The sequence below is a fragment of the Mustelus asterias genome, chromosome 15, assembly GCF_964213995.1.
Source record: "Mustelus asterias chromosome 15, sMusAst1.hap1.1, whole genome shotgun sequence".
NCBI lineage: Eukaryota > Metazoa > Chordata > Chondrichthyes > Carcharhiniformes > Triakidae > Mustelus > Mustelus asterias.
The window spans coordinates 39,748,805-39,776,065 of record NC_135815.1 but is presented as its reverse complement, the minus strand read 5'-3'; the positions used below and the strand labels follow the sequence as shown (position 1 = coordinate 39,776,065).

Sequence of the window (27,261 nt, the reverse complement as noted above, 5' to 3'; positions counted from 1 at the left end):
GTGCCCTAAATAGGAATGTGGACAGTTTGGAGTTAATTTCTATTGTCCAGAAAGGTTTGTCTCCATATTGGTAACTGCTTTTAAATCCATAACATTTTCCCATGGGGGAGAGGCAAGAATACTAAGGTCAGCCGAAACGAAAACAAAATTTTTGGCTTCATAACTTTTAGTTTTGTATCTGTTTTCAATATGATCTTTGAGCCAGACAAATGTAAACGTTGCATACAAAATGCTTCTTTCGACTACATCTTGATTCCCTCACAGATTTTTTCCCCTTTTCTCTTGCCCACCATTTATGATGAATACTACGAAAATATAAATAGCTGACTACGACATTTTCAAATGTCACATTTATCACCATTAATTCCATCCCTCCACAGACTTAAAGCCCTTACAATAACGAGTTCAAGAATCAGATTGTCAGACAAGGAATGAGAAACCATCCAGAACATCCTTTTGTGCACACTACACTACAAAACATGTCCTCCATTTATCATGATCTCCTCCACCACGCCCTTAAAGCACTTTAAATGCCTAACATGAATGCCTATAAGGCAGCCAGAGTATTCTTTAACAGTCCCACTCTCCAGCCTTCACAAGGAACTAATCGTTCACTCCCATTTAGGCATGCATTCAGTGAATGAGCATCCCACACGTCGAAGCTACCTGTTACATGCGCAAATAATCAAACTCATTATGGGATACATACTGATTTCACATGTCTTGGTGAATACTCTCTTTTTGCACCATTTTTGAAGAACTCAGCACTGTGTAAAGGGTTAACTCTTAACATTCGTCGAATAATAGCTACTGAGCATGTGCGTAGGGAGTTATGTAATAATGGTGTCACGTAGAGGAGAATTTGGAAGATCAGCAGTTAATTTTGTACATAGTTAAGTATGTAAATAAAGGTTACTTTGATAAAGGTACCTTTGCCTCCATTGAGATCTCTTGCTATGAGTAAAGCACCCAACATCTTCCAACATGACCCAACAACAAATCCAAGGCAACAGGAAGAGAATAGTGCCAGATGGAAGCCCCACAAAACTATGACTACTTACCTTTATCAGAAAGAAGTTCTAGAAATTGCTGTCAGACTGTCCTCTGAGGGTGTCAGAGTTGAGAAGTAAAAAGTTAAGAGCCTACTCCAGGTTTGTGGGAAACTTCTGCTTCTCTTTTCTGATTCTAATATATTATTCATTAGGCTTAGCAAAACATATCATGAAACCGTGTACAATTGCTCTTTTCACTATAAATTAGATATGAAGTCTGCTTGTCAGGACAACTTAACCTGTATTCCTTTTTCCTTTCTCTAGATTTGCCTAAGGGATAAAAGGAAGGGAGGGATTATACATCCAATAAGTCACACCACGGAACATCATTCAGCATCTCTCCCAAGCACCAGCTCACACTCGCTCAGATCTATCCATCCTGGGGGATGAGCCAGGAGGGAGTAAGCTCCGTGCGAGTGAGCAGGTTTTGAGTACTGTGCAACTCCTCTGACTGCAAAGACATCAGAACAAGTTGTACATGCGCACTCAGCCTGCACTGTGGTGCAGCTGATCCTGAAACCTCTCCGGCTGGCAGCAGAAACATTGGCATTGCAGAAAAATCCCAATTCCTGTATAGCCTGGCTAGTTCCTTTGATAGTTAAGGGGGGGGTGTTAATCCCAGAAGCAATGGGCACAATTCTCCCTAAAATCTTCCAAGTGTGGCATCCAGTGGGAAACATGGAGCGATTCCTGCTTGGTGGATCGACACAATCCCAATCACAATCCACCTACATTTACATGTTTTTTTGAGGTTGGGGTGATTTGCACTGTGAGTGAGATGTGTGGGACTTTAAGACATCAGAAGAATTGGCTCCTCAGAGATCAAGGTGCCCTTTTTAAAGAGTGCCCTGATTTCAAAATAAACTGACAGGCCTCCTCCCCCTCAACCGCCCCCCTCCACCCCTCCACACACATGGAAAAGGGGAACACACCCTTTGACCACAGAGGGGCAGCCTTCCCACACCACTAAAATTTCAGGCTATCCCCCCCCACACTGACCCAACCCACCTCTCTCCCCAGCTCTCCACCCCCCGCAATACTTGCTGGCATAAGGGCACCAGGCAACCCCCTACCAATCACCAACATCAGGCCCCCCTCCTAAGTGAGCGAAACCCCACTATGGGGTTGCCAAAGGCCCCAACCATTTATGGCCCCATCCAGGTTGATACTGCCAGTGTGCCAGGGGTCAGTGCCAGGGCACTGTCCAGCCATATCCATGACCACCCAGGGCTACAATGGTATCTGACCCCTTTCCACATCCCTGCATGGAGAGTTCAACAATTGCTGTGAGGAGGTCCTCATTGAGGAACCCTGGGATTTTAGTGTCGGAGTTGTGCCAGCTGCTTATATTGGTTAAAACCAGCATCCAGTAAGGGCATGCTGTTCAGACATAAAAGTTAGAAAAATAATCCACTTTAAAAGAATGAACTGATTGTACTTCTGAGCTTTCTAGGAAGCACTTCAGAGTTGAAAATATCCCCTTAACAAAATGGGCTGAGACTGAACAGCTGTGCTTTTGAGGAGGGCCTTCAGAGTTAATGCAATGTGAAGAACTATATAAATAAATAATCATAACCCCTCCTTTGGAATGGCCAGGAGCTGCCACTCAAGAGGGTTGTAAAAACCCCCTGAAATGGCATGAAATGGAATGTGAACAAAGCACCTCAAAGCTTTTAAAAGCAACAAGGAGAAGACTAGCCTCTGCAACCTGATAGGTCTTTGAAATTGACATGGTGAGAGATACTTCCAAGCTTTTACAACAGAGAGCGAACTAACCAGTGTTAACTCACAGCTCTTTGAAATTGACATGCTGTGTGACAGTTCAAAGCTTTTAAAGGCAACAGAAAGAGGACTAGCTACATGATCCCTATCCCAAGGGAGGCTATTGACTTGAACCCTTCCAGCCCAGCCTAAGAACCACCCCCCTACAACCCCCAGCCCTTTTGAAAGACCCTCTGCAGCTTGGCAGTGGATGCTTTGCCTTTGGGCACCCTGGAGGTATTTTTTTTTATTCAACTGTGGGACACAGGCATTGCTGGCTGGCCAGCATTTATTGCCCATCCGTAGTTGCCCTTGAGAAGGTGGTGGTGAGCTGCACCACCTCCTTGCTGTCCTTGGAATCCATGACACTTGGTCCCTGCTTTTAAGGATCTATAGTGATTGGCACTCAGGTGACTTCCTGCAGGGCATGGGGTCAGGGGGGATTGGGGTGGTGGTGGGAGCATATCGGGAGGCCGCTGCATTCAACTTTAATCTTGTTTAAAATTAATGGAAACATGTTTGGAATCAGGTTCTCAACTTTTCTGGGCAAGATCCTGATCACTCGGGGCTGGGAGCATCGGAAACTGTTTAACCTCCAGTGTGACAGGTTTCTCACCAAAATCACTGCCCCAGCAGGATTTGCAACTGGGGCTAATGGGTCCAGAGAATTGCCCCCATTGTCTCGAGTCTCACCTTGGGTGATAATTTTTTAAGTGTAATTTTTTTTAAATGTTTGTCATGAATTGTGGTGAATAAATACTCTTGTCACAAGTACAAGAATTACAAAGAGCTAACAGGGGTTTTTCAGGCCAGTTACTGAAGAATATATTCATTTGTCGAAAATAGTAAGGGTTAGAACAAAGAACAAAGAAAAGTACAGCACAGGAACAGGCCCTTAAGCCCTCCAAGCCTGCGCCGATCATGATGCCTGCTGAAACTAAAACCGTACGCACTTACAGAGTCCGTATCCTTCCATTCCCATCCTATTCATGTATTCATCCAGTTGCTCCTTAAATGCCGGTTAATAAATAATGCAATATGGAGTAAACCATCATTTTGATATTTCTCAAAGTCTTTTTGATAGTGTCTGCAATACGTCCGATTAAAAAAACATACCCTGATATATTTCTGATGAGAATTTTAATTATGATGACAAATGAACATTTTGGGTAACAGCCAATCCTGGCAGGAATCTGTTTCAATTTACTCCTAATAACTGGCTTCAGTTTGCATCTCAAAACTTAATTTAGCATATCTGTCTGCTTGCAAAAGATGAAACAAGTTATCAGACACCAGCTGTACTTAAAAGCATCGCTCACTACCACTGATATCACCTCTTCACATATGCAGCAAGTGTTCCCCTGGTGTTGCAGCACAAATAAACACAGCTGACATGTCCCCAAGATATGAAAGAACCATAAACTTTGTAAATTGACTCTGTTCATTTTTACTTAATCTTCCAATCTTCTCTAAAATTGAGAATTGCAAATGTTGCTCCCTTATTCAAAACAAGTTGTAAGGATAGTCCGAGCAATTACAGACCAGTCAGGAGGGGCGGGGGGGGGGGAGTTTCAGAACAATTATTCTGGATGGGACCCTTACAGTAATCATAAAAGTACTTGCTCTAATGAGTGGAGACAGTCCTAAGCTTTCAGAGAGAGATAGAGTTCCAGAAAACAGCAAAATCCTTATAACTTCAACCGGGCTTCAGATGCAACTAACTGCTTTCTGCAAAGGTTTTTACTCTCTGCTACAGACCCAGTTCTGCACCTTAACTACATCATCTCATGAATCTGTCAATCACCCTAATCAGAAATCCCAAGGGAACTTAAGTAAACAAAAGCTCTACTTAAAATAGACACTTGCAACATTGAAATGAGTAATTATCCTGCTCTCCCTAAATCTGAGCTGCATTCTCCCCAGACATACTGACTGCCTGTAGCATAAAGCTAATATTTTAAACGTTCTCCGTAAACATAAAAATCTATCTATATATATATTATATCCATATCAATTCCACTGCTATCATCAGTTACAAAAATTGGAAGTATTATAAACTGTGAAGAAGGCAGTGTAGAACTTCAAAAGGATATAGATAGGTTGGTGGAGCAGGCAGATATGTGGCAGATGAAGTTAACGTGGAGAAGTGTGAGATGATTCAGAATAAGACATCATGACTTTACGGCCGCACTCCTCCTGAAACTGTAAAATCCTGCCCGAGGTCAACAGACCTTTTCATGATCCGCCCCTCATCCGCTCCAATTCCCATGGCGGGCGGGATGGTAAAATTCCGGCCCATCTCTCTCGATAAAATAGGTAACATAATAAGCATATGAAAGACCAGCTCTTACTCAAACTATTGGAAGGACAGTGGCAGCAACTGTAGAGTTTGCATCCTTCCTGCAAAATGCTTGTCTTTGTGCTTAGCCCTGTAGCGATGGTAAGGAGCATTATTCACTATATACTGTTTGGCCATGAATTGTGTTGAGTTTACCTGGTCTATTTTAAAGTAAATTGTTGACTGTTTTATAGCTGGAGGGTTGATCTGGCAAAGTATACATCTGCCCATGGAGAACACATCATATGACAGTAAATGATATTCTTTTAATTCAGTGTACCATTTAAAGGCTCTTTGTTCGATTGCTTGGTCTCAACATTTACTGAGATATTGGGCAGGTGAAGGCATTCTAGTGAACATGAGGTTCAATTACAGTAGTGGTTGTAAATGCTAAATCTGAATAGAATATCCAGTTTAAAACCCATAAAATGTAATAAAGCCTTATTGGAATATGTCCATCATGCTTCCAACAGAAGTTGTGACACAAAATATATTGAGGGGAATAATGGACAAGGAAGTGGAGACAGGTTCCCAACCTTCCAAGACCAAGAAAGTCTCGAGTCGGCTCTCTGCTTTTCTCCAGTGGGTTTTGAGGCTCTCTTGTCAACGAACCTTGGAGCATGCTTGGGACCAAGAAATTTCTTTACATAACATTTGTACTTCCCCGTGTGTTAGGTCTAAAAACAGCAAAGAAATGGCCAGTTCTATTCAGTGGGAATTTGGGGTTAATATAACAACACGCCATTATATACTGTAGCACATTTAATAAGGGGGCTTCACAGAGACAAAATCAAAATAGGTGGTAAACTAAAGGAGGAGATGTTAAAATCTGTAACCAAAGGTTTGTTGTAAATTATCTTTGAAGGAGTGTCTTAAAGAGAATGATGTAAGGGGGGTTATGATGTGTTGGCTGCATAGTTTTTTTTTAGGTTTATTTATTAATGTCACAAATAGGCTTACATTAACACTGCAATGAAGTTACTGTGAAAATCCCCTGGTTGCCACACTCCAGCGCCTGTTTGGGTACACTGAGGGAGAATTTAGTATGGCCAATGCACCTAACCAGCACATCTACCAGCACATCTTTCAGACTGTGGGAGGAAACCGGAGCACCTGAAGGCAGAGACAATAATAGTGGGGCAAAGAGAGAGGGAGTCCATATTTAGAAGAATGGGGAGCTGAATGGGGAGGGGATGGTGCATGAGTAATGGAAATAGGATGTTACACAGGCAGTGAATAGATTTAATATCAGGATGGGAATTGTTAATGAGGTGTGAGGGACTAGAAAGCAATTTAGTTCAGTGCAGACTGGAGCAGGATAGGAAGTGGACAGCGGAGTTTTTGAAGAGCTTAAGTTAACAATGGTTAGAAGATAGAAGATTGGCTAGGAGACTGTGGAACAATTGAGTTTATGGATGAAAAGACGTAAATGAGGGTTTCAGCAGCAGATGGGCTAAGGTAGAAACAAAGGTGGATGATTTTACAGAGGTGAAAGTGGATGGTCACCTGATAGAGAGGTCATAGAGTCAGAAGGTCAGCTCAAGGTCTGAGATGATGCTGAGGTTGTGATCAATCCTGTTTAGCCTGGCACATCGCTGGGGAAAGGAGAGGAATTGGGGGCAACAATGCTGAATTTATGGCAGGGCTTAACAGAAATAAATTGCAACCCATCCAATACTTGGTATCAAATAATGTGTAAAGACAGAGGCAAAGTGTTTTCACATTCTCCGTGCTGTTAGAATGCATGTGGAAATTGCCCCAGTGTCTGTAGATGGTAATGTGTAGATGAACAAGAATAGGCAACCGAGAATAGATTCTTGGAGTACTCTGGAGCAGGGAAGAGAATGATGTTCTGGTTTTAATCGTATAGGTAAGAGTGAAATGAAGGCAATCACATTGAGGTTTTTTATTATTCATTCATGGGACATGGGCATCACTGCCTGGCCAGCATTTATTGCCCAGCCCAAGTTGCCCTTGGAGGGCTGTTGAGAGTCAATTACATTGCTGTGGCTCTGAAGTCACATGTAGGCCAGGCCAGGTAAGAACGGCAGATTTCCTTCCCTAAAGGACATTAGTGAACTAGATGGGGTTTTCCCAACAATCGACAATGGTTTTGTAGTCATCAGTAGACTCTTAATTCCAGATATTTTATATTGAATTCGAATTCCACCATCTGCCATGGCGGGATTCAAACCCGAGTCTCCAGAACATTAGCTGGGTTTCTGGATTAATAATCCAGCGATAAGCCCACTAGGCCAATGCCTCCCCAACAATGAACGATAGGGAAAGGCACAAAACAACAATTGTATGGTTGACTAGATCCAGGTTGGCAGAAAGACAATGGAGAACAAAGAGGCATTGTTCACCATGGTCACAGTGGTACAGGATGCCACTGCAACTTTGGTCATGACTGTTTCAGTGTGGCATCTTTGTCAATCTCACTGGGGAGACTGTAAGTTATGAGGAAAAAGATTAAAGAGATAGCAGTGGCAGAAATGCGGTAGGTTAAATGCCTCATTCTGTGCTGTAGTTTCTGTGATTCGATAATATAGAATCATAGAATCCCGACAGTGCAGAAGGACGCCATTCGACCCATCGAGCCTACACCGACAACAATCCCACCCAGGCTCTAACCCCGTAACCCCACACATTCACCTTCCTCATCCCCCTGACACTAAGGGGCAATTTAGCATGGCCAATCCACATAACCCGCACATCTTTGGAGTGTGGGAGGAAACAGGAGCACCCAGAGGAAACCCACGCAGATACGGGGAGAATGTGCAAACTCCACACAGACAGTGACCCGAGGTCAGAATTGAACCTGGGTCCCTGGCACTGTGAGGCAGCAGTACTAACCACTGTGCCACCATGCCGCCCAATATATATATTATATATATTTATATATTGCATATAAAAAAAGATATTGAAATATAGAGATATATAAAAATATATATTACGTATAAGAATAGAGGCAGAACTATTAGAGCTATATCATCTTTCTCAAACTGGTGTTCCAATATTTAAAAATAGCTGCATCGCCAATGTTGCCTCTGTACCTGAAGTGAACTTGTCGTAACCTCATTAGAAGAAATGCCACTTACCTTTATTTTATATTTTAGTGAACTCATCAGTTTTAAGTAGGTAATTCAAATAAAGTGGTCATTGGAATTTTCATCTAGTGTATCACCCCAATAAAAACATCATACTTCCAAATAGCCACACGTATTCTGTCCATTTCTAAAATTAACTTTTGTAAATGATATGTTGTAATTTGTACAATCTGGCTCCCTGCTGATCATAAAATGACTTACAATAATGAACGACAATAGGATCATTAAATCAGTTATGTTGTTAGTAGAGAAGCCAAATGTTCCATCACAACCCATGACCTCTGTATCTATATTTATTCCCTGCTGTTTCAATTGCACGCTGAAAATCTAATCTGGCAAAATTCAGGCATGTGGGCAGTTAAGAATGAGCTGGTTATTTACCCACTTGGAATTCATCACCATGCTCATTGTCAGATGCAGCACCTGCACAAAGCAGGTGAGGACCTTGTGAATTTAAACATGCAGGTTAATGTTCAATCCCCAAATGCATTTTTAACTGAGGCCTGAGAAGGAAGCCATGGCGGCTTTTCCGCCATGTGAAGCTAATGAGGCGAGAAGCCGGGTCCAGATGGCACCCAGATAGGTAAAAAAGTTAACCTTTCCTGTGGGACCTGGAGGAACAAGAACATTTAGCTCTCTTCTGCTCCAGGCTTTCCCTCCTTTTCTCCAGTGAGATGTCACAAACTGCCTGCCTGATACCCATCTATTTACCTGTGACTGTTCCTTTGATACTGGCTGGCAGGATCCTGCTGCCTGATCTTTCACACCCACCTCTGGCCAGCTGTCAACTCCTGGCTGCTTCAATCAGACAACTGATTGACAGCTTGCAGATGAGGATTGGATATTAAAATCACCCTCTTGAACTCCCGTTCCCAGTTAAAGTTGGGCTGTAAGTTCCTGTTTCTTTAATTTAATCAATGCACATTTGAAATGAATCTCAGGAATAGTGCTGAGTGTCATCCCTTTCTCCCAACAATCCGCAAAGGTTTTGTGGTCAGTCCAGACGTGTTGAAAAGGGATAAATGCAAAACATCTACTGAGATTTTAGATTTAGCCAAGGTTGATTTCAATGTGAAAATACAGAGACTGGCCACAGTAAACTGGGCAAGAAAGTTAACAGGTAAAATTGCAGCAGATCTGTGGGAGGTGCTCAAAGAAGAGTTTAATGTGATACAGAATTGGTTTAAACCCTCAGAGTTTTACTTGCCAAAAAAAGACAGGCAAAGTTGACAAAAGAGTAAGAGACAACAAAAAAGGAAAAGTATGCACAAATGCAGAAAATAGTGCAGGTCCTGGTATATGGGACAGATACAAAGAAACAGATAGCCACGAGTCACAAAAAGAGAGCATGAAAGAAACTTGCAGGGGTAATCAAAATCAGCAAAAACACTTTTACAATCATATAAAGAAATAAAGTGGGCAGGACCAAAGTGGTCTCTTATCAGCTAATACCATCATATTATTAAAAATACAGACATGGGGGAACACTTTGAATAATTACTCTTGTTGTCAGCATTTACCATTGATCCGCGATTAAATCACTCGGGAGGCTGGATCGTACCCGGGAAATAAAGGCTTTTATTAGTAACAAGAATGGAGCATACTATATAACAATACAATCCCAGACTAAAGGGTTACCAGGCAGTGCAGTGACCTTTATACTCCTACAGGTAGGCGGAGCCAACCGGAGTGTACCACAGAACAATACCAACAGGTAGAACACCCCAACCCTAACCCCAACAGTGACAACAGCAACATATGTACAAATACCCATAGTGCTAACCATCTATGGTTCAGTACCCATAGTGGTAACCATCTATGGTTCACCACAACCATACAGGAAGAAGTCAGCAAATCAGAAATCCCAAGGAAATTAATATTAAATCAACGACAGGAACTTGCCAAAAATAACATATGCAATGCAACAATGATGTGGAAAATAATGGCACTAAAGAGTGACAAATCCCCAGGGCCAGATGATTTTCATCCCAGGATTTAAAGCATTCATTCCAGAATTTTTCCCAGTGCAACCCAATTTTAATTTGGGAGGTTCAATTTGAGAATGGTGGGGGTGGGGCGGGGGTTCACAGTGGAGGCTTCAGTTGCTGAGCAGAGGAAATGGGGGAGATTTCACTCGTTGAGTTGGGTGGGGGAAAGGAGTTGAGTGTGGGGTGAGTTGATGGAAAGGCAGGGTTTTTCCAAAAGAAATATGAACACCTCACTCATAGGGTGGGATTTTCCGGCTGCACTCGCCCCAAGACCGAAAAATCCCGCTCGAGGTTAATGGGCCTCCCCATTTTCTGCCCCTCGCTCGCTCTGATTCCCGTGGCAGGCAGAATGGTAAAATTCCAGCCATAGGCTTCTTTTGCAGCAGCAATCTGGCCTCAGAGAGCAATACATTCGGCCAAGCCTATCAATGGAAAATATAGAAGCAGCTAAAGAAATCAGTCTGCGCTCCATGGCAAACATTTCTGCCTTAGAGCTTGTGTCTCCAATATCCCATCTTGTGAGTCCACAGGGGTCTTAACCCCCTCCGCCTACTTTAAAGGAAATGGATGACAGCATTGTAGATCCCCTAACTGCAATCTTCCAAAGTTCTCTCAAACTGAGAACAGCTTCCTTAGAGTGAAAAATTATACATAGTCTGCTATTTAAGAAAGGTTGTAGATGGAAACCATGGAATTATAGACCCCAACAAAAACAGAAAATGCTGGAAAATGTCTGCAGGTCTGACAGCATCTGTGGGGAGAGAATGAAGCCAAAGTTTTGAATCTAGATGACCCTTCGACAGCCCTGATGAAGGGTCATCTAAACTCGAAACGTTGGCTCTATTCTCTCCCCACAGATGCTGTCGGACGTGCTGAGATCTTTCAGCATTTTCTGTCTTTGTTTCAGATTCCAGCATCTGCAGTATTTTGTTTTATTTGAATTATAGACTAGTTGGCCTAGCTGTTGCTGTCAGAAAATTAATATTTCCTGCATGGAAGGGGAATTGAAAACTAGAGGATATAGGTTTAAGATGAGTGGGGAAACATTTAAAAGGGACCTGAGGGGCAACTTCTTCACGCAGAGGGTGGTATGTATATGGAATGAGCTGGCAGAGAAAGTGGTTGAGGCAGGTACAATAGTAACATTTAAAAAGCATTTGGATAAGTACATAGATGGGAAAGGTTTAGAGGGATGTGGGTCAAACATGGGCAATTGGGACTAGCTTAGACGGCACCAGGTCAGCATGGACCGGCTGGGCCGGAGGGCCTATTTCCGTGCTGTGTTGCTCTATGACTCTCTGGCTCTATGTAGTTAAGGATAGGGTGACCGTACACCTTGCAAATGTTCAGCAAAGCAGTATGGATTTGTAAATGGTTAAGCTGGATGAACGTGATGGAACTTTTTGAAGAGGTGACAAAAGTAGCGGACTGGGGAATGCTGAACAACATTATTTATATGGCATAGGCATTTAATAAATGAGACAGTTCGTGAAAGCTGAAGCTCACGGAGACTATGGACCTGTTGGAATGATGGCCAAAATTGGCAGGATGTGACTAGCTTTGTCCTGCAAGCATTTGTATTGCTGCTTTAACTGTTTATCATAGTTATTAATGACGTTGATGATGGAATAAAAGGCACATACCCAAGGTTGTCAATGGCAAAAGAAAGGGGGCATTGTAATTAGTGGAGATGGAAGCACAATATTAGAAAAAGATATTGATAGATTAAATAAATGGGCAAAACTGTGACAAATTTATTTCAATGTAGTCAAATTCATTTGGAGCTAAAAAAGATAGAACAGAGTATTTTATAAAAGGCATAAAGCTAGATACAGTGGAGAAAGTTGGGTATCCAACCTAAGAAATATGAGGTACACAAATCATTAAACTGTTCTGAACAGGCATCGAAGATATTCAGAAAGGTTGATGGAATGCTGGCCTTTACATCTAGAGGACTAGAATACAAGGAGGAAAAAGCCCGGTTACCACACCTGGAATAATGTAAGCAGTCTGGGTATCAGACCTTCGGAGAGATATATTGACCTTGGAGGGATTGCACTGTAGGTTTACCCAAATGATACTTGGACTCCAAGGTTTAACTACTAACCATGAGGAGGAACGATACAAATGTAGGCTTGTATTCCCTAGAATTTAGGAATTATTTGATAAAAGTTTTCAATTTATTAAGGGGAATAGATAGGGTGGATTGGGATAGATATTTCTGCTGGTTGGGGAGCTTAAGACTGGGGAACATGGTTTAAAATGGAAAGAAATTAGGAAGCGCTTCAACACACAAAAGGTAGAATTTAATGTAGGCAATGAGGGGTCATGCCAGTTGACGCGAGCCTGTGTCACCTACTTATGGGAGGACCGCCAAAGTAAATGCAAATCGAATTTGGCACTTGACTGGCAGCAGCTGGCCTTCCCGAGATCAATGACCCAGTTTGGGGGGTGGGGGTGGAATGCCACTCAGCACCCACTGAGAGCTGCTGACTAATCAGTCATGCACTGCGCATTATGCATTGCTCAGCAGAGTCAATGGGGAGGTAGCGGGCACTGCCAATAATGCAACCACCCGAGGCACAGGATCGCTGAGATGCACAGGCCACAGGTGAATGATGGAAAGGGTGGGATCTTGGTGGGAGAGGAATCGTGTGGGATTGGATTGGAGGGGTTGGCAGCAAGAGCACGGGGGCGGTAACCATTGGTTCCCTCTTCCCAATGCTTTGTCCCTTGATCAGTAAGGGAACCCCAGGAAGCTAGGTTTGCTTTTCAGTGAATCCCTGCCCATTGGTGTGTAGATACCAATGGTGGCAGGATGAGGCCCTTAAATGGTTAATAATTGTCCACTTAAGGGCCTCAACTGGTGCCGGGGCAGGAAGTGTGTTCATAAGCCTTTTCACCCCAGATTTAATTTGGGCAGAGGTAGGAAGGCAATGGGGTCAACATCCACCCCCACCTCTGCCTGATTAAATGCCCTCTGCCCCCAAACATGTGTCGGGAGAGAGCATTAAATTCCACCTAAAGGGTGGTAAAAATTTGGACTCTTCTGCAAACAGCAACTATGCCTCGATCAATTGTAAATTTCAGATTGATAGATTTTTGTTATCTAAAGATACAAAGAAATTTGGGCAAAGATATTAGCTCACTGATCAGATGTGATTTCACTTAATAATGGAACAGGCTCCAGGGGCTAAATGGCCTACTCCTGTTGCTATAACAGGGATAATTTGACTTTGGGCAGTAGTGTAAAACAGGATAATAGGATTAGCCAACCATCATGCATCTGTCTGGAGAAGCCCGCTGATCCAATATTTCTCATCTCATACTATCACCCAAAGCCAAAATTATCCCCAAAGTGAGTAGCTCTTGCAAAAACTAACATTTATAAAAACTGCAGTTGAATTCAGAAAGAATTGGGACTTTATTCATTCATTTGCTAAAATTCAAATGAGTTCAACAGAAAAATTTGAATCCGTTGTGTTTACAGAATGGTTTGATTCATTGTAATATTCTGAGCTAAACACTAAAGTATAAGGTGTACACAAATCTGTTTGCATTTCATTTCTGGCACATTATGACCTGGATCTTCACTGAGTCTGGTTGACTCAGGAGCCTTTTGGAAATGGGGGGCTGTTCCTGATTCTGGGATTTCTGACCCTATTCCCAGGCAGTGCGATTTTTGGGAATGCCTTTAAAGGGAACGGACTGCTTCTTGTCAGAAACTATCATCCAGTGCTGGAATTCTACCAGGTTTTAATAGTCATGGTTCACAGCCCCCTGGAGCAGTCATGAACCTTGGTGTGCTTGAGAACCATTTTGCGGGTAAGCTCGAAAGATTCCACCGCACCCCCACCACCCCCTTTCCCTCCCTTCCCTCCCCCCACACACACCATGCCTCATTATGTTCATGTGGCTGAGGGCCATCCAGAAAAGTAAAGAATACAGGCTCTCCAGAAGAAATGTTGTTTGATCGACAGCTCAGGCTCTCTGATCTCTGCATCAATTTCACCATGTTTGTTTGACATAAGACAAGTGGTGTCAAGTGTTTGTGGTTCGTGGTTTTTGGAACTTCAAAGGGCCTAAATGATTTACACTTTTATGAGCTTGTCCATTTTTTTTTCAAGCATAGGAGAAATTTATCAATTGATTGCAATTTTTCAAACTTTTTTTTACACATATCATTTTACACTGTGATGTTCATTGTTTTCAGAAAGTGTACAGTGGACCAATGGCCATGGAAGTGCCATAGCCTGGCATAGAAGAGATGCACAGTCATAAGAGGTGGGTAGACAGGCAGTAGCTTGTATAAGGGGCCTGAAGGGTTGGCTGCAAGAGCAGAACTTGGCATTGAGGGCATAAGGGGGCATAGGGAGGAGGGTGGAAGGGCAGAGCCTGGAATAGGGGACATGAGGGGCCTGAGGGGGTGTGTGGAAGGGCAGAATTAGCATAGTGTCATGTAGAGGGCATATAGAAGGCATGTAGCACCCTGACCCCAGCCTACATCTGGTTCCCAGCAATGAAGATCTTACCCTTTCTCTTGAGGCGGACAGGTCAAGCCAGGAATTTTCCTGACACCTCCAACGCACCTCGGGGATGAAAATCCAGATCTGCAGGTAAGTTGTGAGGATGTCACATTATTTACAAATGTACCTGTAGGTGTGCAATTCCCTTCTCCATTTTCCCCATTGTATTATAGATAGTAGAAAAACCAATTCACTTATGTATTGGGATTAGAGCAGAATCCATTATGGATTAACATGTAGCTGCTAGGCTGACTCATTTGCTTTTTGATTTCCATCAATATATCTGAATTCACACAGTAAGGCAGATCAAAATCGACCATGCTGAGTCCAGTCGAGAGTTTAGTGATGTTTGTGTAGTTAAGGCTTTCCGTGAAAGAATGCATATCTTTAAGAGTCTCAGTGACAGCACTTGACAATCAACTTCTTATATTGTCATTGGTAAGGAACATATACAATCAACAACTGCAGAAATAAATATTATTTGGGGGAGTTTAAAAAAAAATTCATTCATGGGACATGGGCGTCGCTGGCCGGCCAGCATTTATTGCCGGTACATAGTTGCCTTTAGAGGGAGGGGGGGTTGAGAGTCAACCACATTGCTGTGACTCTGGAGTCACATGTAGGCCAGACCAGGTAAGGACGGGAGATTTCCTTCCCTAAAGGACGTTAGTGAACCAGAGAGATTTTTCCAACAATCGACAATGGTTTTGTGGTCACCTGTAGATTCTTAATTCCAGATATTTTTTATTGAATTCAAATTCCACCAGCTGCTGTGGCGGGATTCAAACCAGGGTCCCAGAACATTAGCTGTGTTTCTGGATTAATAGGCTAGCGCTAATACCACTGGGCCATCGCCTCCCCCATGAATGATGTGATCCATAAGCTAGTTCACTAAATGAATATGCTGAAATCAGTAGTTTGTTGGTTACTTATTGAGTATATTCAACAACATGAGTGAGTCAAACTTGTCCTATGTGAAATGAGAAAGTTTTACATTAAGATAGATAAAAGCACAGTACTGAGGCTTCTGGAATCTGAAACAAAAACGGAAAATGCTGCTTTTACATCAACACTACCAATTTTACCCAACAAACATCACTGTAAGTATGAGTTTTGGATCTGAAATTTCATGCATCATGGGGTGAATTTTCCCATTCTGCCCATCACAGGAATTGTAGTGGGCGAGGGGTGGACCATGGAAAGGTCCATTGACCTCAGATGGGATTTCCCAGTTTCGGGATGAACGTGGCTGGAAAATCCCGCCTCATGTATTTCTATCCTGCAATAGATATGTAACATACATTTAAAGATACATTACCTTCATGAAAAATTGTTTGCCAAACCAGTCATTTTATGAGCGAGAAAAATCACATACAAGTGGTATATTTGTATGGTTACCGTTGGGTTGACTTTGCATTTTATGACTGTGTGGCAGACATAGAACATAGAACATTACAGCGCAGTACAGGCCCTTCGGCCCTCGATGTTGCGCCGACCAGTGGAACCATTCTAAAACCCCTCTAATCTACACTATTCCAATATCATCCATATGTTTATCCAATAACCATTTGAATGCTCTTAATGTTGACGAGTCCACTACTGCTGCAGGCAGGGCATTCCATGCCCTTACTACTCTCTGAGTAAAGAACCTACCTCTAACATCTGTCCTATATCTCTCACCCCTCAATTTAAAGCAATGTCCCCTCGTGCTAGCCAACACCATCCGAGGAAAAAGGCTCTCACTATCCACCCTATCTAATCCTCTGATCATCTTGTATGCCTCTATTAAGTCACCTCTTAACCTTCTCTCTAACGAAAACAACCTCAAGCCCCTCAGCCTTTCCTCATACGATTTTCCCACCATACCAGGCAACATCCTGGTAAATCTCCTCTGCACCCTATCCAACACTTCCACATCTTTCCTATAATTTTTGATAAAGGTGATTCTCTTTTAAGTTGTAAGGAGTACCTTATCATAAAAGCATTTCTAATTTAATAGCCAGAATTAGACAAGCAGAACCATAATTAGACAAGTGGATAACTTAACCTAACAATGATTACAAGAATGTTTGGGAAAATAAGAACATGTTACATCATTTTAATTCCTGCCCAAATGAATCCAATCGTGAAAATCACTGTAATTGCACCAAACAGACAATTCAGGCATGCCTTATCAGGTACCTTGCTCTAGAAATGTTTAAACTTGCCTGAGTATTTTAGTACATTACCCATCTGCTGCAACTTAAGGTTTAGTAAGCTTTATTAAAAAAAAAATTGTCCATCTGTTACAGCGGAGGGAATCCATATCAAATACAAGCATCTGTCTGAGATCCTTCATCACAAATTATGTTTGCTTGAACAAGTTGATTCCCGCAGGACATTTCATTTAACTGTTCAGGCAGTCCTTGAACTTAAGATGCAATGGGCAAAATCCTGCCTGAGGTCAACAGACCTATCCAGGTTTGCCCCTTGCCCGCTCTGATTCCCGTGGTGGGCGGGAGGGTAAAATTCCAGTCAATTTGTTCCTGAAAACTGGGTTGTAACTTGAAATGTTGTAAGTTGGATCCAATTTTCCCAGAGGAACGATGGGTAGAATTTTTAGGGTGGCAAGCACCCCTCACTGACTGTCAGGAGCCCACTGCCATTTCTCACTCAATTGAGTGTTGACTGGCAGTAGGCAGGACTCCGTCCACCCTTGGAAGGCCATGGAGAACTGTCAGCCCATCTGATCGACTGACAGCTCTCCATCCCCTCCAGGCACAGCGCTGCACTGGCCAGAAGCAGTACTGCAGCATTCTGCCTGGAACTAAGTCCCGGAACCATTCCAAGGCAAGTCCTGGGGTGGGATAATTGTGTGGGAGGTTCGGAGGAGGTGATCACAGCATTTGGGCGTTAGGTCAGGGGGGAAAGGGAAGGCCAGAGCTCTCAGGCCCTGGAGGGGAGGGTGCCCCAAAACTGAAGGGGCCTTCAGATTGAGGCCCCCCCCCCACCCCTCCCGTCCCATCTTTGATGGAGAATAATTGGAAAGTGGATTGCCCACCTGCCCATGCAATGGGCAGCATAATATTCCAGGCATTAGGACAGATAATCCCCTCAATTGGCTCATTAGTTGTCAATGGTTGCATTGCCAATCTGTGCTTGGCCCGCTGACCAAAAGATTGCACATCCTGATGTAATCACATGCTATTTTATTCACGTTCGGGTTGGGTGCATGTCCATCTGGGAAATGTAAAATTCTGTCCAATGTTCTAAATGGGGGATTGGTTCCTGAACCAAGGCTGGAAATCACTCATGGGGCATCTGGTGGTGCTAAATGCTCTCAACTCCTGCCTTGTCAAGTCGCTGAGGCAACTGTTGATGTCAGATCGCTTCAGCACACGTTCCTTGCTTAGTGCGGCAGATACAATGAAACCATCGATCACTGTCAGTTGCCTGTTTAACCTTGAACATCTGCGAGTCTGATTGCATATTAAATACAACATAAGCGCATAAATGCGATAAAATCATGATGGTTGTGCCAAAAGAATTTAACAGAATAAAACACTTGCTTCCAACCTAATAATGACAGTTCGAGCTGTCCACTCATACAACGGCGGCACAGAATGTGAACATATGAATATGCTGGCATGGCACCATAAAGTCAAAACTGATGTTGTAAAGTCAAAATGGGATGTCAATTTATAAATGTTGTAAGTGCCACTTATCGGAACTCGAACGTCGCAAAGTTGAGGACAGCCTGTATACCATTAAACCACAGTTTATGATGCAATGGGCCTGATTTGAACATTAGGGGGAAGTTAAAATGAGGGTAGTTCCCTGCCCTGAAATTGCTGCCTTCTTGCAATGTCCTGATGTTAACATGCATTTTTGAATAGGCAAGCAGGAACCCGCAGGAAGGAAGGTAGCGAGTCCTTCTTAAAAGTACAGAATTGGGATTCAATGTAGCCACCTGGCCCTAATCTACAATTATAGTTGAAGATCGGAATGGGGGAATAGTGATAGTTTGCTCAGTGACCACTCTTGTGTTTATGTGGCTTTGATTGTACTTTTGTTTGTATGTGAATGGTAGGGCTTCTGACAGACGTCAACAGCCATGTCATTACAGGGCAACCTATCTCCAAGAAACCAACTGCAGACACAGCTTGGAGGTATGAGTATTTGTGGGAGAGTTGAGTGGTGCAGAATAAAGGCATCACTGGATATCTTGCACAGACATGCATCAAAATCTTTAGGCGATTACATACCATCTGAACGTTAATGGAATGGAACCCCTTTTGATTGATGCACACTGCTGGTTGATCTGAGGGTGCTTTGATTGCCACTTGGGTACAGTACATGACTGATTGTCCCTGTGGAAGTCCAGCCGGGGTAGCAAATCCCAGGGCTCTCTTTTTCTGACTAACCTCATCAGTAGCAAAGTGGATGTAAGTGGTGGCCCCAGCAAATATTGTATTCCGAGAAGCACTTTTGCACAGCAGATTGAGGGATTCTTACCAATGTCACCAGCAGATCCCTGAAAGGGGCTGGAAGTGAAGGGATTCAGGGCTGTAGTGATCTTGACAACCATGGGCAATGCGCAGCCACTGGTTCACGGGACAGGTGGCCTTCTTTCAGAAGGCTGCAAATGCCAGCAACAACCTAACATGGGAGTTTGAGCCTCCCGAGGAACTTGTGCTCAGTCATATCCTGGAAGCGAATATATGTCCTGCTTGTATGTCCTTTGTTCTGGATGCCTTTTTGCAAGCTGGATCTCTGTGTTCATCCTCTCTGTCCTGAGTATAGTTGCTAAACCCCTGGAGGTTTCATCACATGAATTACCCCCATGTTGGTCGGCCAACACATCCATCATTGTGACGTAGCACTCTGCTAAGCCTGAGCAACAAGAGACATTACCCAACTGGGTGATGCTTGATTGCCAGCAAAACAACCCTTTAATTCTCAATTTGCAATATTTCTATATCTAGTAAAAAGAAATGTTCAAAGATAATGGTAACATTTTGAATACCCTCCAGGGTTGCAGGTTACAGCAGTGTCCTGGAGATTGATCTTCAAGTCCAGGAGACTCAGCCCAATCCTGGAGGATTGGCAACCCTAGTTCTGAGCAGCAGCAGGTGGTTGAGAAGAAGGTTACTCCTGCTGCTGTTACTGGTGGCATTGGTGTTACTCCCCTTGTTTTGTTATCTGAGATCCAAAGTAGAGTTGCACAAACTGCTCCCGTGCTGCTGTTAAGGCTGACAGTTGGGAAGTGCAAATTAAAAGCATAAAACTCTAACTCAGAAATGACCTTCAACATTTTGGAAACCACTTCCAAAACAGTGAAAGTACACTCTCGGAACAAGTCCTGCGAGCAAAAGCCTTTTACGTAGGCCATATCTCAGCCAACCACTACACCACTGCCTTCGACTCCCCCATCAATCCCTGCTGTTTTTTCTTTATTCATGTATGGGACTTGGTGTCGCTGGCAGGCCAGCATTTATTGCCCATCCCTAGTTGCCCGGGGGTAATTGAGAATCAACCACATTGCTGTGGCTCTGGAGTCACATGTAGGCCAGACCAGGTAAGGATGGTAGATTTCCTTCCCTAAAGGACGTTAGTGAAGCAGATGGGATTTTTCATGGCAATCGACAGTGGTTTCATGGTCATCATTAGTCTTTTAATTCCAGATTTTTTATTGAATTCAAATCTCACCATCTGCCGTGGCGGGATTTGAATCTGGCTCCCTAGATTTTGCTCTTTCTGCATGAATAGAGACCCAGTCCAGTGAAAATACCACTACACTACTGCGTCTTTGTTCTTCTAACCTGCACACATTAGTAGGATAAACTCCCCATCCTCCACAGCCGCCGCCCTCCTCCCCCCCCCCCCCCCCCCCCCCACAATAGAGTGTACATTATTTTAAATTAAAAAGAATATGGAATGACTGTCGGGCACTGTTGAAATGTTGTTTCCATGGCTTGAATTGGCAGTTCGCCCCCTTGATGAATCTGCTGCCAGGTAATTGCTTCTTATCTATATATTTTCTGTACATACTTCATTTGCCTTTGACATTTAGCAGATTTAAAAATGTCATGTGCGTTTCAAATGGGCTTATGCTTAAGAATCCTGCCATGCGCTAGCATGTTGACTTCAGCAACTGCAAATGAAAATGTTACTTACGTCTTCATACTACCTCTGGCTGGTTATTTCTAGTTATCAGTCACATGCCAACTGTGCTGTTTATTTCAGTTTCAAGGAAAGTAAGTTGTCAGAAAGATTTATCACACGTTGGAAAAACAGATTTAGCTTCAGAAAGAAAATTAGTTTGGCTCAAGGTTCATACTTACCATCTGGGAGCTACATTAGTAATTGTTAATTTGCCTCCTGGAGTCAAAAACAATTTGATAGGAACCACAACAAGTTTTATGGTTAATATTTACTGGGAGGAGTTCCTATCAAGTGAAATGTGATACAAGATGTATTATTTACTTGGAAAAAATTTACCTTATTAATATTATTAATAATTTTACCTTATTAATATTAAAATTAATATTAAAATTTGGGTCAGCATAAAAATTGATAAATCTTACATTTGCCCAATCTAAATAATTTTGTTTAAACTGACTATTTATTGGATGGATAATTACACCAGGCATGAATCTTTAGCCAATGAGAAGCATTTTATTATTTTCTCCCCTTCCCTTCATTTTATTTTCACCATCCCCTCTTTTTTTCTTCTGATGAAGATGGATTGAGAAGTATTCTGTTGTTTAAATAGAGAGAAAGAGATAGACTGACTTATTGCAGGCCAGGCGACCGAACCTCAGTAATGAGCATATTAATGGAAACATCTTTGAGGGACAGAATAAATCATCATTTAGAAAGGCATGAGTTAATCAAGGAGCTTTGAGAAGATAACAAGGAGGGTTGAGACAGGTAGAGTGCTTGATGCAATCCAAGTGATTTTAGCAAGGATTTTGACAATGTCCCACATGGAAGATGGGTCAGGAAAGTATGAGCCCATGGGATATAAGGCAAATGGCAAGTTGGATCCAAAATTGGCTCAATGGCAGGAAATGGCCTTTGAATATTTTTGTGACTTGATAATCCATTTTAAGTGGGCGTCCATGAGGCTCAATATTCAGATTATACTTCTCATTGGATGTATCGATGATTTAGAGGTAAATATAGGGGGCATGGTCAAGAAATTTGCAGATGATTCAAAAATTGTTCTTTTGGTCGATAGAGGAAAAAATTTGTAGGCCCCGTTGCGCTGGTCGAGTAGCGTAGTGGGGGTGGGAAATTTTAGCGGGAGGCTAGAAATTAGGTTTGCGACTGATGCGACCCTCCCAGGCCAGTTACACTGATGTAATCAGCTTTGCACCCAGGAAGGGTGCAAGGCTGATTTAAATATTTACAACCTCATTATAATATTATTAGTGAGCCCGAGATGCAATAGTCCAGGCTCACTTACCTTTCCGACCTCACTGATGGAGAACCTCGCCGGTGAGGATCACAGATGGTTCCCACCAATGGGGACCTGATGTGATGGCTTCATCGGTAGGACTGGAGGCCATTGAGGCCCCCCAAGTGCAGCAAGGGCAGTGCCCCTTGGACAGTGCCAGCCTGGCCGTGCCAGCCTGGGACCCTGCCAGGGCCAGCCTGGGACCCTGGCAGTGCCAGCTTGGCACCATGGCACTGCCCACCGGACACTCAGGTACTGCCCACTGGGCAGTGCCAAATGTGTGGGGTCTGAGGGGGCGGGGTCTCATGGGGGCGAACCAGACAAGGTGGAGCCAGGGAGGTAGGCGGGGAGGGAAAGGGGAACTCTGCATTGGGGGAGGGTGGCTAGTGGTGTGGCCGCTGATCGGGTGTTGAAGCTGCCAATTGGGAACAAGGCTGCCGATCAGGAGGCCAGCGATTGAGAGGCCTGTGGGAGCAGGCAATTGGGGGGTGGGTCTCTGGGGGAGGGGCTGGTGATGGGGGGAGGTTTGTGGGAGGGATTCCGATCAGGGCTGGGTTTGTGGGGGATGGTGATCAGGGTGTCTGTGTGAGGTGCCAATTAGCTGAGTGGTCCGTGGGGGGGGGGGGGGAGTCCTTGGTGGGGGGATGTGATGTCCATGGGGGGGTGGTAGTTGACAGATCTCCCATGTACTGTGTACACTTATATACACTTTTACACAGTATATGGGAGATCAGGGTGCGCACACCCAGCAGTCCGCATCGAGCTTCTCCAGCGAGCTTAGGCTCCGCCCACCACCCCACCCCCCAGGTGTGAAACTCCCGACGGCCAAAAAAATTGAAACACTCTGCTTTTCAGACTTTTGTGACACTTTGAATTTTTGGGGACATTTTGTAAATACAGGGAGATAACAATGGACTGGTCAGGTGGGCAGAAAAGTGACAAGTGAAATTCAAGCAAGACAAGTGTGAGGTACTGCAGTTAGGGAGTACAAACATAGTAAAGGAATGCACAATAAATGACAGGATACTGATGAGTATAGAGCAACAAAGGTCCTTTATGTCCACAGGTCTCCAAAGGTAGATTAGGTAGTTAAGAAGGCATATGGGATGTTTTCCTTTGTTAGCTGAGGCACAGAGTATAAGATTGCTAAAATTGTACAAACACTAGTCAAGACAAGAGTGCTGTGTGCAGTTCCGATTATGTTTTTTTAATTCTTTCATGGGATGTGGGTGCCGCTGGCTAGGCCAATATTTTTATAGCTGATCCCAGTCACTATATTACAGGAAAGATGTGACCACAATGGAGAACATGCATGGGAGATTGACGAGGGCATTGCCAGGAATGGAGAATTTTAGCAGTGTGGAAAGATTCAGTAGGCATGGGTTCTTTTCTGTGAAGGTGGCTGAGGGGAGATTTAACTGAGGTGTATAAAATGATGAGGGTGTCAAGGTAACATGGATAGGAATGACTTATTTTTCTTGCAGAGATGTCAATAACCAAGCAGCATGGATTTAAAATAATTGGGCGAAGGGTTAGCGATAAACAAGGAACAAAGAACAGTACTGCACAGGAACAGGCTCGTCATCCCACCAAGCCTGCGCCAATCATGTTGCCCTATCTGGACTAGCCGCCTGTATCCCTCTAAACCCCGCCTGTTCATGTGTCTATCCAAATAAGTCTTAAATGTGGCTAACGTTTCTGCCTCAACCACCTCACTTGGCAGTGCATTCCAGGCCTCCACCACCCTCTGTATAAAAAACTTGCCCTGCACATCTCCACTGAACCTTTCCCCCCTTAACTTGAACTTGTGCCCCCTTGTGATTGTCACTTGAAAATAATTTTTTCACCCATAGGGTGAAGGGAGTCTGGAACCCATTGCCTGCAGGTTGGTAGAGGAAGAAACCCTCGTCGCATTTGAAAAAGTATTTGAATAAGCATTTGCAATGCCATAATATACTGGGCTACACAGTACAAAATGGTGCTTGGCTGGATCACTCTCTTTTTCAACCAGCACAGACACTATGGGCCAAATGACCTCCTTCTGTGTTTTAAATTTCCTATGTTTCTATGGGCAGGGATTTTAGCTTCAACTGAAGTAGGGATGGAGGTGGGTAAGCCGACATGGGATTTTGTATCCTTGGACTCCATGCCAATTGGTGTGAAAATCAATGGAAAGGGGCTGCAGCAAATGAAAGAGAAGATAGAGGCAATTCCCCAAGCCTAACGAGATGTGTGAGCTTAGAACATTTCTAGATATGGTTCAATACTACTCACAATTTCTGTTTGAGCTTGAAAGCTCCATTACAATCTGATTATAAAATGGGGAATGGTCTAAAACACAGCAGGTTGCTTATGATGCATGTACAAAAAGTTTGATCAGTGATGCACTATTTGTTCACTAAGACCTGAAGCTACCACGTAATACTTTAAACAGTAGTATCAGAGCAGTGATCAGTCATATCATGGAACTAGCGGCGGGGGTCCACTGTCAGCAGCACTGGAAGATCCTACCAGCGAGAATGGCCAGAAAGTTCTGGCCGCTGACTTTCCAATCACTAAAACTGAAGTTGCAGCTGAAACTCAGAAAGACTCAATGCTGTAAAGGGACTACAAAGAGCCAATGGCTGGAATTTTACCGGCCCGCCCACCACAGGAATCGGAGCGGACGAGGGGTGGTCCATGGAAAGGTCCGTTGACCTCGGGTGGGATTTCACGGTTTCGGGACGAGTGAGGCCGTAAAATTCCGCCCAGTGAGTGGATGGACACAATGTATAAACAAGGAACTGAAAACGTTCCACAATGCGTTGTCATGTGAACAGGACTGCAGTAAGTGGGGTCACAGAATGGCGGTACTTAGTTAATTGAGAGCTGGGATTCTGGCCTAGCTCTAGACTGAAAAGACAGCAATAAAATTAGTATAAAATCCATAGCAAGAGATTTTTAGAATCTCTGGCAAGTAAATGTACTCTCTGTAGAAATAAGTCACCAAATAAACATTGCAGGTGTGGTCATGGCCAATGCCACCATTTTAAAAAATTGATATTGGGTTTTGTGAGAAGGAAAATTATGATTTTTTGGTACTCACTGATAGCCACTTGTAGGCCAAAGTAAAACACAAAAACTGATATTGAATGAACAATAGTTATGGTCTATTTTTGCTTGTCATGGGTTACCAGAGGAGCTTGCCTCTGATAATGGCCCTCAATTTTATTCTACTCCATTCCAAAATCTCATGTAGCAAAACCATATCCTCACTCTGTACCATCTTGCATTAAATGGATCAGCTGAAAGATCTGTTCGGCTAGTTAACAAAGCACTGGAGAACCAAGTGCTGCTTAGGCATTCAAAACTTAGTAAATAACGGTGGCTGACTAAGTTCCTGTTGAAGTATAGAGAGTTCACACTCCACTGCAGGATATACATCTGCTGAACTTTTAGTGAGGAGATGGTTACGGACACAATTGAGTCTGATCATGCCAAATTTTACTGCTAAAGTTGAAGACCAACATGTCAGACAAAATTGTCAGCATACATTAATGAAAGTGCAGTTTTAGCTAAGCCAAAGGCAGTTCTAAGTATGCCAACTGTGCATATACATAAAGATTTGCTAATTTACATCTCACTGTTGAAGTTTATAATTAATGAAACAGTCTGCTGAAGAGGAACAAAAAAATCTTTTGTGTTAGAAGGGGGAAGAATTTACAGTATAGTAACAAACCATTGGGCTCCAAGTACTCCATTCCAGTATTTATGCTGCATCTGAGCCTCCTCCCACCCCATTTTATCTAATCCTCCTGTTTGCCTCTCCCTCACGTGCTTTTATCCAACTTCACTTTAAATGCATCAATGCTACTCGCCTCAACTACTCCATGGGGAGCGAGTTTCACATACAAAACAATCTCTGGATAAAAAGGATTCTTCTGAATTCCTTATTTATTCATGACTATTCTATATTTTATATTTATGACCCCTACTTTTGGACTCTGCAACAAACAAAAATACTTTCTCTACATCTCCCCTAACAACCCCCTTCATAATTTTAAAGATCTCAATTAAGCCACCCTTCTTTTTCCTAGGAGAAATAATTTCAATGTAACGGATTCATATAATGTGAGCATGCACAGTGCACAATGATGCAATAAAAACATATTTGAACTGGTTGTCTTTGGTGTCAGTCAATTGTTGAAGCCACCTGCTACGTAACAGCATTATACTGCTGCTTTCAGGCCAGACAACCTCTTATGTTACTTACAGCTCCCAGAGTTTTGAATGGACCTACCTTATATTAAGTTGATCTTTCTCTTCACCCTAGCTATGACTGTAACACTGTATTCTGCACCCTCTCCTTTCCTTCTCTATGAACGGTATGCTTTGTCTGTATAGCACGCAAGAAACAATACTTTTCATTGTATACTAATACATGTGACAATAATAAATCAAATCAAATAAAAAAAAGTTTGCCTGCTATCTTTTATTGGATGGTGAACCTGCTCTCTAGCTAATGACTGGATAATTAAGGGAAAACCATACTTTTCTACATAATGCCAGCTTCTGACTCTCATTTGAGCTTGACGATGGGGTTCAGAAGTCTGCAGGAAAGTCCTGTCCTATGTTTTCATGTAACAACTTACTATGTAAAAAAGAACTTTCCTCATGTTGGGCCCTATTTTACCTGGACGGACTTGAAACTGGGAGTGTTTCAGATCCGACTTTTAGACCCGTTCTCAGGTGCCCCCATATGCACTCTGCCTGAAAAATATCAGCAATTCCGAATTGCACTGCAGAAGCCCGTGGGTGGGGCTTAACTTGCCTGAAATCCTGCAGTCTGATTGGCGCCTCCAACTGCGCATGCGCAGAAAAAAAAGTTAGAATGTGGCTCCCCTGCCACATCGCGCCTGGGCCGGATAATGCCTCCCCCTGGCCCCCACAGACATTGCCCCACCCCCACAACATTACTGACCCCCTTATCCCCCCACCCCCTCCGCCACCCAGACCAATCGTGTGCCTCTCCCCCCCTTCCCCCTCATTGATCACATGCAGAGTGG

General features: G+C 43.3%; 1 protein-coding gene across 1 annotated transcript in view; it reads right to left on the bottom strand.

Moving 5' to 3' along the window:
• The window catches only part of LOC144504807 (spermatogenesis-associated protein 7 homolog), a 92,600-nt gene that overhangs the window by 5,600 nt on the left and 59,739 nt on the right, over positions 1 to 27,261 (bottom strand). The window lies entirely within an intron of this gene.